The following is a 16,715-nucleotide window of genomic DNA, read 5'->3' as shown; positions in this document are numbered from 1 at the left end:
TGGTCGGGAGCCCTCCCGTGGGCCACACCTCTCCCAGACGCTGTTTCCCCACCACTTTCAACTGTCGCAGTTTCTTGTTGGTAAATCCCGGAGGGAAGTCTGGATTACCTATAACCGGAGTCATTGGTGATGGCAGGGGAGCAATGTGTGTGCAGCGGAACAACCTCCGCACAACAGCCAACGTAGCTCCCACTACGGGGTGACCTCTGAGGTCTTTTGGTAGGGAGGACAGGAGCCACGGGGAGGTCAATAGGAGAATGGAACCATCCTCAATCTCCACCCACTGCTTGTGTGGGCCATTACAATGCCAATCAACGACTCTCGCTAGCAGAGTCACTCTGTAGTATTGTCTGAGATCTGGGAGACCCAGACCCCCCTTGTCCTTTGGTCTGGCAAGCAATTGCAAACGGGCTCTGGGCGGTTTGCGCGCCCAAATAAAGTCCCGGAGCAGCACCTGCAGTTGTCTGAAAAAAATTGGGGGTAACCGGATCGGTAATGTCTGGAACATGTATAAGATCCGAGGGAGGGCCATCATTTTGAATGCATTACAGCGCCCGAACCAGGTCAGTGTTAAAGCATGCCAGTTTCCCAAATCAGATTTCAGTCTATCCAGGAGAGGGACAAAATTAAGCAGGTACAATTGCGCTAAATCCGCTGCGATGTCAACGCCCAGTTAACGTATAGATTTTTCAGCCCAGTAGAATGGAAAAGCGGACCGGAGCCTCTTGGCCTCACCATCCGGGACCAATATATTCAATACAGCCGACTTGGCGCAATTGTTTTTATAGTTTGATAGGCTGCCGTGTCGCTGTAGAGACGCAAGTATTTTGGGAAGCAAAATGTGTGGATTGGAGACGGAAAAAATTAGATCGTCAGCGTACGCTGCAATTTTGTGGTGTGCCGAGGGTTTGGATATGCCAGTAATATTCGGGTCATTCCGAACGTGACACATAAGTGGTTCCAGTGTCAGAATTAAAATTAGGGGAGACAGAGGGCACCCCTGCCTCGTCCCATTAGTGATGGGGAAAGAGTCCGAGCACCCCTCGGTCACCCGTACCGCTGCCGACGGCGTGGAGTAAAGCGACATTACCCAGCTCATCATGTTGGGGCCAAGACCTATATGTTCCAGGGTGTCCTGCATAAAGTGCCAGGCCACCCTGTCAAAGGCCTTCTCCGCGTCCGTTGACAACATAAGCAAGGGCCTTCCCTGTACATGCGCCGCATGGATTAAATTGAAGACTCGGGCCGTATTGTCTCTAGCTTCCGACTTATTTATATTTTTTTGCTTGTTTCCCAAGGTGACCATCTTGGCGTTTGTCAAGAGGGTTGAAAGTGCCTGAAGAGATTGCCTGCGGGCACATCACCCTGAAAGCACCCGATCTCGTTTGATGTTGGAGGCTAATAGAGTCGGGCCTTGTTAGTACCTGGATGGGAGACCGCCTGGGAATACCAGGTGTCGTAGACTTCTTTTTATGATGTTGGCGTTGACCTGTTTTTTTTTCGCTTATTTCCCAAAGTGACCATCTTGGTGTTTGTCAAGAGGGTTGAGAGTGCCTGAAGAGATTGCCTATGGTCACATCACTCTGAAAGCACCCAATCTCGTCTGATCTTGGAGGCTAAGAAGAGTCGGGCCTGGTTAGTACCTGGATGGGAGACCACCTGGGATTACCAGTTATTGTAGGCTTCTTTTTATGTTGTTGGCGTTGATTCGTTTTCTTTTTTTTGCTTGTTTCCCAAGGTGACCATCTTGGCATTTGTCAAGAGGGTTGAGAGTGCCCGAAGAGATCACCTATGGCCCCATCACCCTGAAAACGCCAAATCTCGTCTGATCTCGGATGCTAAACAGTGTCGGGCCTGGTTAGTACCTGGATGGGAGACCGCCTGGGAATACCAGGTGCCATAGGCTTCTGTTTTTTTTATTTTTTATTTAGTAGTATGCGACATACAATGCAAAGGCAACTTCACAGAATGTGTGATACAAATAGTTACAAACAAATGATCATATTGCATGGATATCAGAGCCAATGGTAAGAAGTCTGAGGAGAATAGCACGTGTACAGCTTTGCGGTCATATCAAGATGAGATTAAAGCTCCATCTCGTTGGGATCCTCTACCACTTAAAATATTATTGATACTAGCCCTGCTACCCTCGAAGAGTTTAGATATCCATAGATAGGGGAAGAGTATTTTGTAGTAGTCAAATGTCTAACAAATATTTTGAATAGTTGTAGTTCTCCACATTAACTGTCACATTGATATCACCACTGACAACACACCACTTTTTAACAGCACCAAAATATGAAAAAAGCACTTTATATGTTTCAAAAGTAGTTGCATTAGCAAAAAATAAAGTCCTGTCTTCTTTACACGCTAGCTTTTCTGTATACATTAATCTCTCTGTGTACACCAGCCACTCAATATAGACTAGCCTCTCTGTCTTCTGTATACAGGTGCCCGTAATCTATATACACTAGCCTGCCTTCTTTTTACAATTGTCTCGGTGTCCCAGCCTCTCTGCATATACTAGCCTCACTGAATTCCCCAGACTGTCTTCTGTATACACAAGCCTATCTGTAAAAAAAAATAGCCGGTCTTCTGCATACTCTAGCCTCTCTGTGTAACACAGTCTCTGGATTCCCTAGCCTACATCTCTGCATACCCAGGACCTTCCTCTGTATAATCTAGCCTATCTGTATACACTAGCCTGTCTTTTGTACAAATTAGCTTCTCTGTAGCCGGTCTTCTGTATACACGAGCCTCACTGTCTACTCTTGGTTGTCTTTTGTATACACTAGCATCTCTTTATACATTAGCTCTCTGTATACCCAAGCCTCTCTGTATACACTAGTCCACCGGTATACACTAGCAAGTCTGCATACACTAGCCTCTCTTTGCAACTCAACTTCTCTCTCTGTATACCTTAGCCTCCATCTCTGCATACCCAGGACGTTCTTCTCTATAATCTAGCCTATGTGTATACACTAGCCGGTCTTCTGTAGACATTAGCCTCCCTGTATAAACTAGCTGGTCTACTGTATACACTAGTCCGTCTGTATACACTAGCAAGCTTGCATACACTAGCCTCTCTGTGTAACCCAGCCTCCATCTCTGCATACCCAGGACGTTCTTCTCTATAATCTAGCCTATTTGTATACACTAGCCTGTCTTTTGTACACATTAGCCTCTCTGTATAAACTAGCCGGTCCTCTGTATACACTAGTCCATCTGTATACACTAGCAAGTATGCGTACTCTAGCCTCTCTCTCTGTATACCTTAGCCTCCATCTCTGCATACCCAGGACGTTCTTCTGTATAATCTAGCCTATCTGTATAATCTAGCCTATCTGTATACACTAGCCTGTCTTTTGTACACATTTGCCTCTCTGTATAAACTAACCGGTCTTCTGTATACACTAGTCCGCCTGTATACACTAGCAAGTATGCATACTCTAGCCTCTCTCTCTGTATACCCTAGCCTCCATCTCTGCATACCCAGGACGTTCTTCTGTATAATCTAGCCTATCTATATACACTAGCCTGTCTTTTGTACACATTAGCCTCTCTGTATAAACTAGCCGGTCCTCTGTATACACTAGTCCATCTGTATACACTAGCAAGTCTGTGTAACCAAGCCTCTCTCTCTGCATACCCTAGCCTCCATCTCTTGCATAAACCAGGACCTTCTTCTGTATAATCTAGCCTATCTGTATACACTAGCCTGTCTTTTGTACACATTAGCCTCTCTGTGTAAACTAGCCGGTCTACTGTATACACTAGTCCATCTGTATACACTAGCAAGTCTGCATACTCCTGCCTCTCTCTGTAACCCAGCCTCGCTCTCTCTCTCTGTATACCCTAGCCTCCATCTCTGCATACCCAGGACGTTTTTCTGTATAATCTAGCCTATCTGTATAAAGTAGCCTGTCTTTTGTACACATTAACCTCTCTGTATAAACTAGCCGGTCCTCTGTATACACTTGTCCGTCGGTATACACTAGCATCGCTTTATACATTAGCTCTCTGTATACCCAAGCCTCTCTGTATACACTAGTCCACCGGTATACACTAGCAAGTCTGCATACACTAGCCTCTCTTTGTAACCCAACTTCTCTCTCTGCATACCCAGGACGTTCTTCTCTATAATCTAGCCTATTTGTATACACTAGCCTGTCTTTTGTACACATTAGCCTCTCTGTATAAACGAACCGGTCTTCTGTATACACTAGTCCGCCTGTATACACTAGCAAGTATGCATACTCTAGCCTCTCTCTCTGTATACCCTAGCCTCCATCTCTGCATACCCAGGACGTTCTTCTGTATAATCTAGCCTATCTGTATACACTAGCCTGTCTTTTGTACACATTAGCCTCTCTGTATAAACTAGCCGGTCCTCTGTATACACTAGTCCGTCTGTATACACTAGCAAGTCTGTGTAACCAAGCCTCTCTCTCTGCATACCCTAGCCTCCATCTCTTGCATAAACCAGGACCTTCTTCTGTATAATCTAGCCTATCTGTATACACTAGCCTGTCTTTTGTACACATTAGCCTCTCTGTGTAAACTAGCCGGTCTACTGTATACACTAGTCCATCTGTATACACTAGCAAGTCTGTATACTCCTGCGTCTCTGTGTAACCCAGCCTCGCTCTCTCTCTCTGTATACCCTAGCCTCCATCTCTGCATACCCAGGACGTTCTTCTGTATAATCTAGCCTATCTGTATAAAGTAGCCTGTCTTTTGTACACATTAACCTCTCTGTATAAATTAGCCGGTCCTCTGTATACACTAGTCCGTCGGTATACACTAGCATCTCTTTATACATTAGCTCTCTGTATACCCAAGCCTCTCTGTATACACTAGTCCACCGGTATACACTAGCAAGTCTGCATACACTAGCCTCTCTTTGTAACCCAACTTCTCTCTCTGCATACCCAGGACGTTCTTCTCTATAATCTAGCCTATTTTTATACACTAGCCTGTCTTTTGTACACATTAGCCTCTCTGTATAAACTAGCCGGTCCTCTGTATACACTAGTCCATCTGTATACACTAGCAAGTATGCGTACTCTAGCCTCTCTCTCTGTATACCTTAGCCTCCATCTCTGCATACCCAGGACGTTCTTCTGTATAATCTAGCCTATCTGTATAATCTAGCCTATCTGTATACACTAGCCATCCATCTCTGCATACCCAGGACGTTCTTCTCTATAATCTAGCCTATTTGTATACACTAGCCTGTCTTTTGTACACATTTGCCTCTCTGTATAAACTAACCGGTCTTCTGTATACACTAGTCCGCCTGTATACACTAGCAAGTATGCATACTCTAGCCTCTCTCTCTGTATACCCTAGCAAGTCTGCATACTACTGCCGCTCTGTGTAACCCAGCCTCACTCTCTCTCTGTATACCCTAGCCTCCATCTCTGCATACCCAGGACGTTCTTTTGTATAATCTAGCCTATCTGTATAAACTAGCCTGTCTTTTGTACACATTAGCCTCTCTATATAAACTAGCCGGTCCTCTGTATACACTAGTCCGTCTGTATACATTAGCAAGTCTGTGTAACCAAGCCTCTCTCTCTGCATACCCTAGCCTCCATCTCTTGCATAACCAGGACCTTCTTATGTATAATCTAGCCTATCTGTATACACTAGCCTGTCTTTTGTACACATTAGCCTCTCTGTATAAACTAGCCGGTCTACTGTATACACTAGTCCATCTGTATACACTAGCAAGTCTGCATACTCCTGCCTCTCTGTGTAACGCAGTCTCTCTCTCTGTATACCCTAGCCTCCATCTCTGCATACCCAGGACGTTCTTCTGTATAATCTAGCTTATCTGTATACACTAGTGTATACAGACAGACTAGTGTATACAGAGGACCGACTAATGTGTACAAAAGACAGGCTAATGTATACAGATAGGCTAGATTATACAGAAGAACGTCCTGGGTATGCAGAGCGCTCAGCTTCAAGGTATGGCCAACGTGAGTAATATGAGGGACACTCCTCACCCCCGCCCCCACCTACCAGATCTGAGTTTCATCCCCTTGCCCTCTTTGCCCCGGTCATCTGGTGGCAGTTTTATGCACTCCCTGGCCCCCACCCTTTCATAATCCTTACTGACCTTTCTTTCCGCTGCTCACAGGAACACACTGGATGACTTGTCTAATTAACCAACTTGTACAAGACACCGCTATCCTCCTGTCTGACACCGGTCCTCCTTGGAGGCTTTACCCCTCACTGTGTGGGTGGTCCCTGCCTCTCCCTGGATGCTCCACATATACCACAACTACATTGTCAGAGGGGCACCACTTGACAGGACACGGGGCTGTCATTCCGGTGGCATCTCCCATTGGAGGAAGGGATGATGGCCCCAACCCCTTGGCAGCAGGTTCTTTCATGTACAGACCAGGGCGGCTCATCTTCCCTTCTGGAGTCTTCACCTTAGATGGGGGAGTTGCACTTTGGGGGGTCTGAGTGATACCTAATGCGCTGTACTGGAAGGGCTTGACATTCCCGCATATGTGTCCCCTCCCCCTGGATGCGCCCCTTGTCCCCCCCTCTGGCTCCCACCTACTCTTTGCCGACATTGCCTTCTGCAGCTTTCGGGGACCCTGGATGACTTATTTATTGAGCCTATTGGTACGAGACACTGCTTCCCTCCAGGGTGACTCTGGACCCCCCTGGAGGATTTACCCCTTACTGTTTGGGCGGTCCCAGCCTCCCTCTGGATGCTCTACACAGCCCCCGATGGCGATGCAGGAGAGACACTAATTGGCGGGCCCCAGGACTGCTGCTCGGGTGAAGTCTCCCATTGGATGGAGGGATGGTGGCCCTAGCCCCTTGCCTGCCGGATTTTCCATGCACCGACCAGGGCTACTCCTCTTTCATCTTGATGTGGTGACCATGGAGGGGAGGAGTTGAAATTTATGGGGTCCGGGTGTTTGCTGGTGGGAGTGCGCTAAAGGACTTGACATTTCTGCATGTTTGTCCCCTCTCCTCTGTTTCCCCCTCCCTTCCCTCCCTTACCACCCTTCCCTTCCCTCCTTTCCCTCCCCCTTTCCCCCTTCCACTCCCCCTTTCCCCCTTCCACTCCCCCTTTCCCCCCTTCCCTGCCCCTTTTCCCCCCGGGGCGTGGACGGGGGAGAGGGGGTAAGGAGAGGACAATCTGCCAAAGGGAGAAATGCATTTGTTCGGGGACTGCATGTACTTTAGGGGTATGGGACGGGGGTGGTGGATCCCATTCTGTGATAACTTTTCTGTTGTGACGGGCTCCCTCGTGCATGCCTATGTTTAGGGTGAGCCGAGGAGACCCCTCAGTGCTGACAGTTATATGCTCTACCTTTGTTTTGGTTATACTACTGTTTTTTGTTTCTTTGATGTTACTGATTGTCTTTTATTTGCATACCGGTATCAGACGTGACATTTACCACTGCCGGGACTGGGGGGACTAGGATTCGGGGGCTCCCTCTCCGACCTGTCTACCCAATAACCCAAGTAGGACAGCGCTTTAAACCCAGTGTACATCTGGTAAGCGCTATAGCATAATTGTGCTGTTTTAGTATACCCTTCCTGTACTGTTGAGTGCGGACAACCCTTAATTTCCCTCTCCCCCTGGGGTTGAGGTGCCCGGCCTCTTTTTCCCTGTACCTTTCCTTCCATTTGCCCTTCCTTTCTCCGCCTTAGTTCTCGCCATGCATTACCTACCCAAAACCTACCTTGGTTCAACTTTCTTTGCTTTTCTCTGACGTCCCCCTCCCCTTCCCCGAGGAGCGATGGGAGACTCAGTCAAGGTCACCTCTCTAAACGTTAAGGGACTGAACTCCCCTGAAAAATTGTGGATCCTCCTGTGAGAACTGAACACATCCTGTACTGATGTGGCCTTTATACAAGAAACACATTTTAAAAATACTAGCCTCCCCTTTCTATGGTCGAGATCCTTCCCTAAGGTCTACCACTCTACTAACCCCTCCTCTCCATTCTGATCTCTAGCAGGCTCCCCTGGGTTCTCCAGGATTCTCTGGTGGACCCTGGGGGCCAATATCTTTTTCTTAGGGGCCACATTGGAGAGCGCCTTTTTACATTTGCCACTGTGTACGCTCCCAATGATCACCAAGACACGTTCCTCAGAACTACCCTGCACAGATTATGTGACTTTCGGGAGGGCCAATTGATATTAGGTGGGGACTTTAATGTCCCCTTTCGCCATCGGTTGATACTTCTGCCTCTTGCTCCTCGCTCCCTACCCCTCACCTAGGTCTCTATTCTGGCACCTTAATGAGAGCCTCCTCCAGATACCGGAAGTTTTAGCAGATGTGACCAGGGAATTGGACCTTTATTTCCAAGAAAACTAAAGCAGGACTGTGACCCGGGGATAATTTGGGAGGCTCACAAGTCAGTACTCCGCAGGGTACTTATCAGGCACGGGGCGCGCATCAAACGAACACGGAAGGAACAGCTTGCTAATCTGTTTCGTGAACTTGCCTCTGTGGAAGCGAAACATAAACATACCCCCTTACGGACCTTAGAGATTGAATTGGGGACACTCCATACCCATATTGCTGTCCTACTCCATTATAAAGCGAAAGCGGCACTCCAGTTTTGTCGTAAACTGGCGTAGGAGTCAGAGGACAAATGCAGAAAAATCTTAGCCAGGTCGGTAAAGGAGTTGAAATCTGGCTCTTACATACCACAGTTGATAGATGAGAATGGCCAGAGGGCTCTACCCCAACCCAAATAGTCGAAGTCTTTGAAAAATGTTACTCTGTTTTCTACAACCTGCCCGATTCAGGGTCTGGACAGGACAATATAGACAGATATGTAACCGGTTCTGGTCTACCAACCCTCTCATCGGAATCACGGGAGTACTTGGAGGACCCGATCACACTGGAAGAAGTCCAGACGGCTGTGGGACCTCCGAAGGTGGGTAAGGCTCCGGGCCCTGACGGATATACCGCACAATACTTTAAGACCTTCCTCCCTATTCTCGGCCCGCGCTTGGTGAATTTATTTAATACTCTGAGCTCGAATGGGGATTTTCCTGAGGATACTCTTAGAGCCCACATCTCGTTGATACCTAAGGAGGGCAAAGACCCGGGCCTATGTGGCAGCTACAGACCGATTTCCCTCCAAAATTCGGTCCTAAAACTATTCTCTAACTCCTCGCCACGTGATTGGCACATCACTTGTAGTCCCTTATACATATTGACCAGTTAGGTTTTATTCCCACCAGGGAAAATAGGGACAACACCACTAAGGTGCTTACCCTGATCCGTAAAGCAAAGTCATCTGGGACCCCTTGTCTTTTCATGAGTACTGATGCCGAGAAGGCTTTTGATCGGGTCAAATGGAAATTAATGTTCTCGGTCCTTCGCCATATAGGTCTGAGTGAACGGATGCTGGCATGGATAAGTAAAATATACTCACGTACTTACATTCCACCGGACATCGCGCGTACGTTTATGTTGAACTTCCCCCCACCCCTTGTCACTAAGATCCGCAGTTTGCTTCACGGGTGGCATTCTGGCCTCCATTCCTGGTTCAGCAGATGCAATCTCATTAAAATGAACATACTCCCTAAATTTACTTATCTTTTCCAAGCTCTCCTGATCCAGATTCCAGTCCTGTTTTTTAAGCAAGTTCAATCCTTGCTCACTCAATTTAACTGGGCTCACAAAAATCCCAGACTTAAGCGGTCACAGCTGACATTGTCTAAACAACAGGGAGTGTTGGATCTCCCTAACTTGCTACGCTACTACCTGGCCTCCCATCTGGGGCGTGTATTGGACTGGAATCGAAACAAACTTTCTAAGCTCACTCCCAAATTCCGATAAGAAGCACCATGTGGTGCTATAAGTATTTACCCACAGAATTTATGTCACATCCCACTATAGGGGCTTAGTTGAAAGTCAGTCACCTGATCGCTACCCAAAACACACTCACGTCTTTGACTTCCCCCCTATTCCCTATACGTGGCCATCCAACCTTTGAACTGGGGACCCACTTAGAAATTCCAACCTAGACAATGCGTCTAAATTCGTCATTGATGGAAAATGGCCTTCTTTCTCAACCCTAACAGATCCGACAGGGCTTTTCCAACTGCCTTTTTGGAGAGCTGCGCAACGACATCATTTTCTCCATTCCATCCCCAATCCTCAAACGTTCGCCCGCCCTCGACGGAGTTTGAGACTCTATGCAGGAGCGAAGGCCCTTTGGCCCACATTCTCTCTCAAACAGATTACCCACACTTAACCTGTCTGTCCAACTGGGAAAAGGACCTTAATTGCTAATTTTCCCCAGCACAGAGACAACACATTATCACTTTGGCTCTCAAAATGTCGCTGTGCACGAAGATACAGGAGACGAATTTTAAACTTCTCACCAGGTGGTATTTGACACCATCAAAGCTGCAGAAATGTTTCCCCTCTTCCTCGAACATATGCTGGAGGTGTGGAGAAGAAGAGGGCACGTTGCTGCACAAATTTTGGTCCTGCCTCAGCTTGGTGGACTTCTGGACAGAGCTCCGATGCATAACACAAAAATTCACAGACTTCTCCATCCAGGAAGAGGCTGCATTCTTTCTCTTGCACCATTCACAGATTCCCATTAAGAAGTACAAAAAAATCAATTTTACGGCATGTGATAAATGCGGCGAAATCCTGCATCCCTCTCTATTGGAAAAAATGTTCCCCCCCTTTCATTACTCACTGGCTTAAGAAAATAGAGGACATTAAAAAAAATTGAGGACTTGATCCTCACATCACAAGGTAAACAAGAATTTTTTAAACAAACCTGAGACATCTGGAATACCTTTATATTCTCGCTGGAAGGATGTCGCCTGCTATCGCCTTAGTGCTCTGAGCTTTCCTTGACTGGCCCCTTGGACAGTGGCTGCCATCGTGTCTCGTCCCCCCTTCTCCTTTTCTGATCTTTCAACCCTTCTCTTTTCTGCCTTCCTCCCCTATCTCTCACCCCCTCCACCCCCTCTCTCTTTTGGAAAGAGTGGAAAATTGGGAATGACGGCCCCACACCCCCCTCTGGATGGATTATGCCGGAGGGACCTGGGGTTTGTGTGACCCTGGATCTTGGTACAGTACTTTATCCGTGCCTCGAATCATTGTGATTGATGGAAGGCAGACTCACAGTTGCGAATATACCTGTATCAAGTATTGTTCAGCTGCTTTTTGCTCTGTATTTCTCTGTTGCATTATGTACTCGGGGGACCGTCTTCCCCTATTTGGAGAAAAAATTATATTTGAAAAAAAAAAGAAGCCTACGACACCTGGTATTCCCAGGCGGTCTCCCATCCAGGCATTAACCAGGCCCGACCCTGCTTAGCCTCCAATATCAGACAAGATGGAACAGATTCAGGGTGATGTGGCCGTAGCCAATATCTTCAGGCACTCTCAACTCTCTTGACAAACACCAAGATGGTCACCTTGGAAACAAGCGGAAAAAAATAGGTCAACGGCAACAACATAAAAAGAAGCCTACGGCATCTGGAAATCCCAGGCGGTCTCCCATCCAGGTACTAAACTGGTCCCAACCCTGCTTAGCCTCTGAGATCAGATGAGATTGGGCTCTTTCAGGGTGGTGTGGCCGTAGGAGATTTCTTCAGGCACTCTCAACCTTGACTAACCCCAATATGGTCACCTTGGGAAACAAACAAAAAAATCAAGTCAACGCCAACAACATGAGAAGAAGTCTGCAGCACCTAGTATTCCCAGGTGGTCTCCCATCCAGGTATTAACAAGGCCCGACACTGTTTAGTCTCTGAGATCAGACGAGATCTGGTGCTTTCAGGGTTATGTGGCCATAGGCGAGCTCTTCAAGCACTCTCAACCCTCTTGACAAACACCAAGATGGTCACCTTGGTAAACAAACAAAAAAAAAAAACAAGTCAACGCCAAGAACATAAAAATAAGCCTTCAGCACCTAGTATTCCCAGGTGGTCTCCAATCCAGGTACTAGCAAGGCCCGACCCTGTTTAGCCTCTGAGATCAGAGGAGATCGGGCGCTTTCAGGCTTATGTGCCCATAGGCAATCTCTTTGGGCACTCTCAACCCTCTTGACAAATGCCAAGATAGTCACCTTGGGAAACAAGCGAAAAAAAAACAGGTCAATGTCAACAACATAAAAAGAAGACTACGGCACCTGGTATTCCAAAGCCATCTCCCATCCAGGGACTAACTAAGCCCAACCCTTCTTAGCCTCAGAGATGAGAAGAGATAGGGCTCTTTCAGGGTGATGCTGCTGTAAGCGAACTCTTTGGGCACTCTCAACCCTCTTGACAAATGCCAAGATGGTCACCTTGGGAAACAAGTGAAAAAAAAAAAAACGAATCAAGGCCAACAACATAAAAAGAAGCCTACAATAACTGGTATTCCCAGGTGGTCTCCCATCCAGGTACTAACCAGGCCTGACTCTTCTTAGCCTCCAAGATCAGATGAGATTGGGTGCTTTCAGAGTGCTCGGACTCTTTCCCCATCACTAATGGGACGAGGCAGGGGTGCCCTCTGTCTCCCCTAATTTTTATTCTGACACTGGAACCACTTATTTGTCACGTTCGGAATGACCCGAATATTACTGGCATATCCAAACCCTCCGCACACCACAAAATTGCGGCGTACGCTGACGATCTAATTTCTTTCGTCTCCAATCCACACATTTCGCTTCCCAATATACTCGCGACTCTCCGGCGATACGGCAGCCTATCAAACTATAAAATCAATTGCACCTTTGGCTGTATTGAATATATCGGTCCCGGATGGTGAGGCCAAGAGGCTACGCTCCGCTTTTCCATTCTACTGAGCTGAAAAATCTATACGTTACCTGGGCGTTGACATCGCAGCGGATTTGGCGCAATTGTACCCGCTTAATTTTGTCCCTCTCCTGAATAGACTGAAATCTGATTTGGGAAACTGGCATGCTTTAACACTGACCTGGTTCAGGCGCTGTAATGCATTCAAAATGACGGCCCTCCCGCGGATCTTATACTTGTTCCAGACATTACCGATCCGGTTACCCCCAATCTTTTTCAGACATCTGCAGGTTCTGCTCCGGGACTTTATTTGGGCGCGCAAACCGCCCAGAGCCCGTTTGCAATTGCTTGCCAGACCAAAGGACAAGGGGGGTCTGGGTCTCCCAGATCTGAGACAATACAACAGAGCGACTCTGCTAGCGAGAGTCGTTGATTGGCATTGTAATGGCCCACACAAGCAGTGGGTGGAGATGGAGATTGAGGATGGATCCATTCCCCTATTGACCTCCCCGTGGCTCCTGTCCTCCCTACCAAAAGACCTCAGAGATCACCCCGTAGTGGGAGCTACGTTGGCTGTTGTGCGGAGGTTGTTCCGCTGCACACACATTGCTCCCCTGCCGTCACCAATGACTCCGGTTATAGGTAATCCAGACTTCCCACCGGGATTTACCAACAAGAAACTGCGACAGTTGACAGTGGTAGGGAAACAGCGTCTGGGAGAGGTGTGGTCCTCGGGAGGGCTCCCGACCACGCAAACCGTCGCCGAGCATTCTGACCCTCCGCTTGACTTGTTTAATGCTTATCAACTTCGTCACTTTCTTCTGGCCATACAAAGGGCCCCCTACACTCCTAGAGACCTGACGCCCTATGAATCCATCTGTCACAAAAAGGAACCTGTGCAACACACCCTCTCCCTCCTGTACAACCTATTAAGTAGTCAGGAGGAGGAGTCGACCCCACCATTTATCCACAAATGGGAGATTGCATTTGGCATCACATTTACCCCACAACAGATAGGGAAGATCCTGACATTAGTACATAAAGCTTTCATCGCAAACCAATATCAAGAATCAGGATACAAGATAGTCTCACGCTGGTATAGAGTCCCATACCTTCTGAATAAAATGAATAGATCGATTCCGGATGTTTGTTGGAGGTGTAATTCAGATACGGGGACCATGGGACACATTTTCTGGGCATGCCCGGCCTTGAGGAACTTTTGGGTGGAGGTGACCGGGACGATAAAAACTCTCAGAAATGTAGATATCGCAGACAACCCAGCAGCGTGCCTTCTACACTTGACCGAACAGCCTGTTCAAAAATACAAAAAAACCCTCACGATGCAATTCCTGAACGCCGCCCGGGCCTGCATTCCCACACTGTGGAGGCAGCCTCAGCCCCCATCCAAGGTGCTGTGGTATTCCAAAGTCAATCATATTCTCCGGATGGAAGAATTGACCGCCACCCTTCACAACACTGAAGAGGCATTTAGTGATACATGGAGGCCCTGGAGGTATTTTACTGGTACCTGAGACTACATTTGGGAGGTGAGCAGCGCCCCTGTCCCAGAAAACGACTGAACATCTAACGTTTACCTACGTAGGCCAAGTCTGCCCTGGGTGGCATTCCCCCCCTCCCTTTTTGTCTTTATTTTTCTTTTTTTCCCCGCCGCCATCCCGCCCCCCTCTTCTCTCTCCGTCTTTGCACTCTCTTCTTCCCCCGTCCTCCCTTTTCACTATGCCTTGTCTCCTTACTAGCCTTTGGGACCCAGAAGAACCCCAGGGTTCTGGACACGACCGGCTCATATTTTACTCTGGTTCACATAGGTCATGATAAGCTGGCTCGCTGTGGTCCCAGTTGTTCTCCATGATTACATTTGTCCGAACGGAGCTGCATTAGTTATACTGTACTACATGTCGGAGGTGGGGTTTCTCTCTTTTCTGCATGAAACTCTAGGACTCCCCTCTGAGAACCCAGAGTTATTTGGCTGCCTATTTTTTGTTACCATGTAATTGTGACCCTGGGTCATGCTGTATGGTTGACTGTTATATTTATGTTGTTCTACTTATACTTAATAAAAGAATAAAACAAAAAAAAAAAAAAAAGTCAATGCCAACAACTTAAAAAAAAAGCCTATGGCATCGAGAAATCCCAGGCGGTCTCCCATCCCGGTACTAACCAGGTCCCAACCCTGCTTAGCCTCTGAGATCAAATGAGATTTGGCTCTTTCAGGGTGATGCAGCCATAGTAGATTTTTTCAGGCACGCTCAACCCTCTTGACAAATGCCAAGATGGTCACCTTAGGAAACAAACAAAAAAAACAAGTCAACACCAACAACATAAAAAGAAGCCTACCGCACCTAGTATTTCCAGGCGGTCTCCCATCCAGGTATTAACAAGACGCGGCCCTTTCTAGCCTCTGAGATCAGCGGAGATTGGGCGCTTTCAGGGTGATGTGCCCATAGGCAATCTCTTTGGGCACTCTCATCCCTCTTGAAAAATGCCAATATAGTCACCCTGGGAAACAAGCGAAAAAAAACAGGTCAACGCCAACAACATAAAAAGAAGAATACGGCACCTGGTATTCCAAGGCCGTCTCCCATTCAAGTACTAACTAGGCCCAACCCTTCTTAGCCTCTGAGATCAGAAGAGATATGGTGCTTTCAGGGTGATGTGGCTGTAAGCGATCTCTTTAGGCACTCTCAACCCTCTTGACAAATGCCAAGATGATCACTTTGGGAAACAAGCGAAAAAAACAGGTCAACACCAACAACATAAAAAGAAGCCTGCGGCATCTGGAAAACCCAGGCGGTCTCCCATCCAGATACAAACCAGGCCCAACCCTGCTTAGCCTCTGAGACCAAGCGAGATTGGGCGCTTTCAGGGTGTTGTGCTCGTAGGCAATTTCTTTGTGCACTCTCAACCCTCTTGACACATGCCAAGATGGTCACCTTGGGAAACAAGGGAAAATAAAACAGGTCAACGCCGACAACATAATGAGAAGCCTACGGCACCTGGTATTCCCAAGCTGTCTCCCATCCAGGAACTAACCAGGCCCATCGCTGCTTAGCCTTCGAGATCAGATGAGATTGGGATCTTTCAGGGTGATTTGGCCGTAGGCACTCTCTTTGGGCACTCTGAAGCCTCTTGACAAAGGCCAAGATGGTCACCTTGGGAAACAAGCTAAAAAAAACAGGTCAAAGCCAACAACATAAAAGAAGCCTACGGCATCCAGTATTCCCAGGCGATCTCCCAATTAAGACACTAACCAGACCAGATCCTTCTGTGGCACCTGGTCTTCCCAGGCAGTCTCCCATCCAGGTACTAACCAGGCCTGACGCTGCTTAGCCTCTGAAATCAGACGAGATCGGGTGCTTTCAGGTTGATGTGGCCGTAAGCTTTCTCTTCAAGACACGCCCAACCCTCTTGACAAACGCCAAGATGGTCGCCTTGAGAAACAAGCAAAAAAAACAGGTCAAAGCCAACAACATAAAAAGAAGCCTATGGGCTTACAGCGGACCCTAAAAGATGGGACCCACTAGCTCTGTCATGGTTCGGACGCTGTAATGTGTTGAAGATGAACGCAATGCCACGACTTCTGTATCTACTACAAGCCTTACCTATCAAAATACCCCAGACTTTCTTTCATGCGGTTCGCTCAATCTTTATCAAGTTCCTCTGGCGCGGAAAACATATGCGTATTGGTAGGGCAATGCTATTGCGACCGAAATTGCGGGGAGGTATTGGCTTCCCGGACCCTGCTCTATATTACACAGCGACGCACATGACACCGGTGGTTGACTGGTGCCGGTGTTCTGCCATATACTGTCCGGCCATGATATAGTGTCTGCGCCGTACTGCGCATGCGCAGTACGGAGCAGACGAAGCTTCGGAGATTTTCATGCGCGGTGAGTGGAGGTGGTAGCCCCACCATCCAAGTGGACATAGGGTT

The 16,715-nt window shown here is 47.7% G+C and overlaps 4 pseudogenes; 2 read left to right on the top strand and 2 right to left on the bottom strand.

Annotated features, from left to right (window-relative positions):
• Positions 1–1,565: 1,565 nt before the first annotated feature.
• Positions 1,566–1,684, top strand: LOC143947442 (5S ribosomal RNA; annotated as a pseudogene).
• A 103-nt stretch (positions 1,685–1,787) lies between these two features.
• On the top strand, positions 1,788–1,906 carry LOC143948011 (5S ribosomal RNA; annotated as a pseudogene).
• Positions 1,907–11,489: 9,583 nt separating this feature from the next.
• Positions 11,490–11,609, bottom strand: LOC143949123 (5S ribosomal RNA; annotated as a pseudogene).
• A 4,156-nt stretch (positions 11,610–15,765) lies between these two features.
• On the bottom strand, positions 15,766–15,884 carry LOC143949008 (5S ribosomal RNA; annotated as a pseudogene).
• Between the last annotated feature and the right edge of the window lie 831 nt (positions 15,885–16,715).

This window comes from Lithobates pipiens, unplaced genomic scaffold (assembly GCF_037356315.1).
Source record: "Lithobates pipiens isolate NorthernLeopardFrog02 unplaced genomic scaffold, aLitPip1_a1.2 Scaffold_30, whole genome shotgun sequence".
NCBI lineage: Eukaryota > Metazoa > Chordata > Amphibia > Anura > Ranidae > Lithobates > Lithobates pipiens.
Note: the sequence above shows the minus strand (reverse complement) of the source record. Positions and strands in the feature narration are given on the sequence as shown.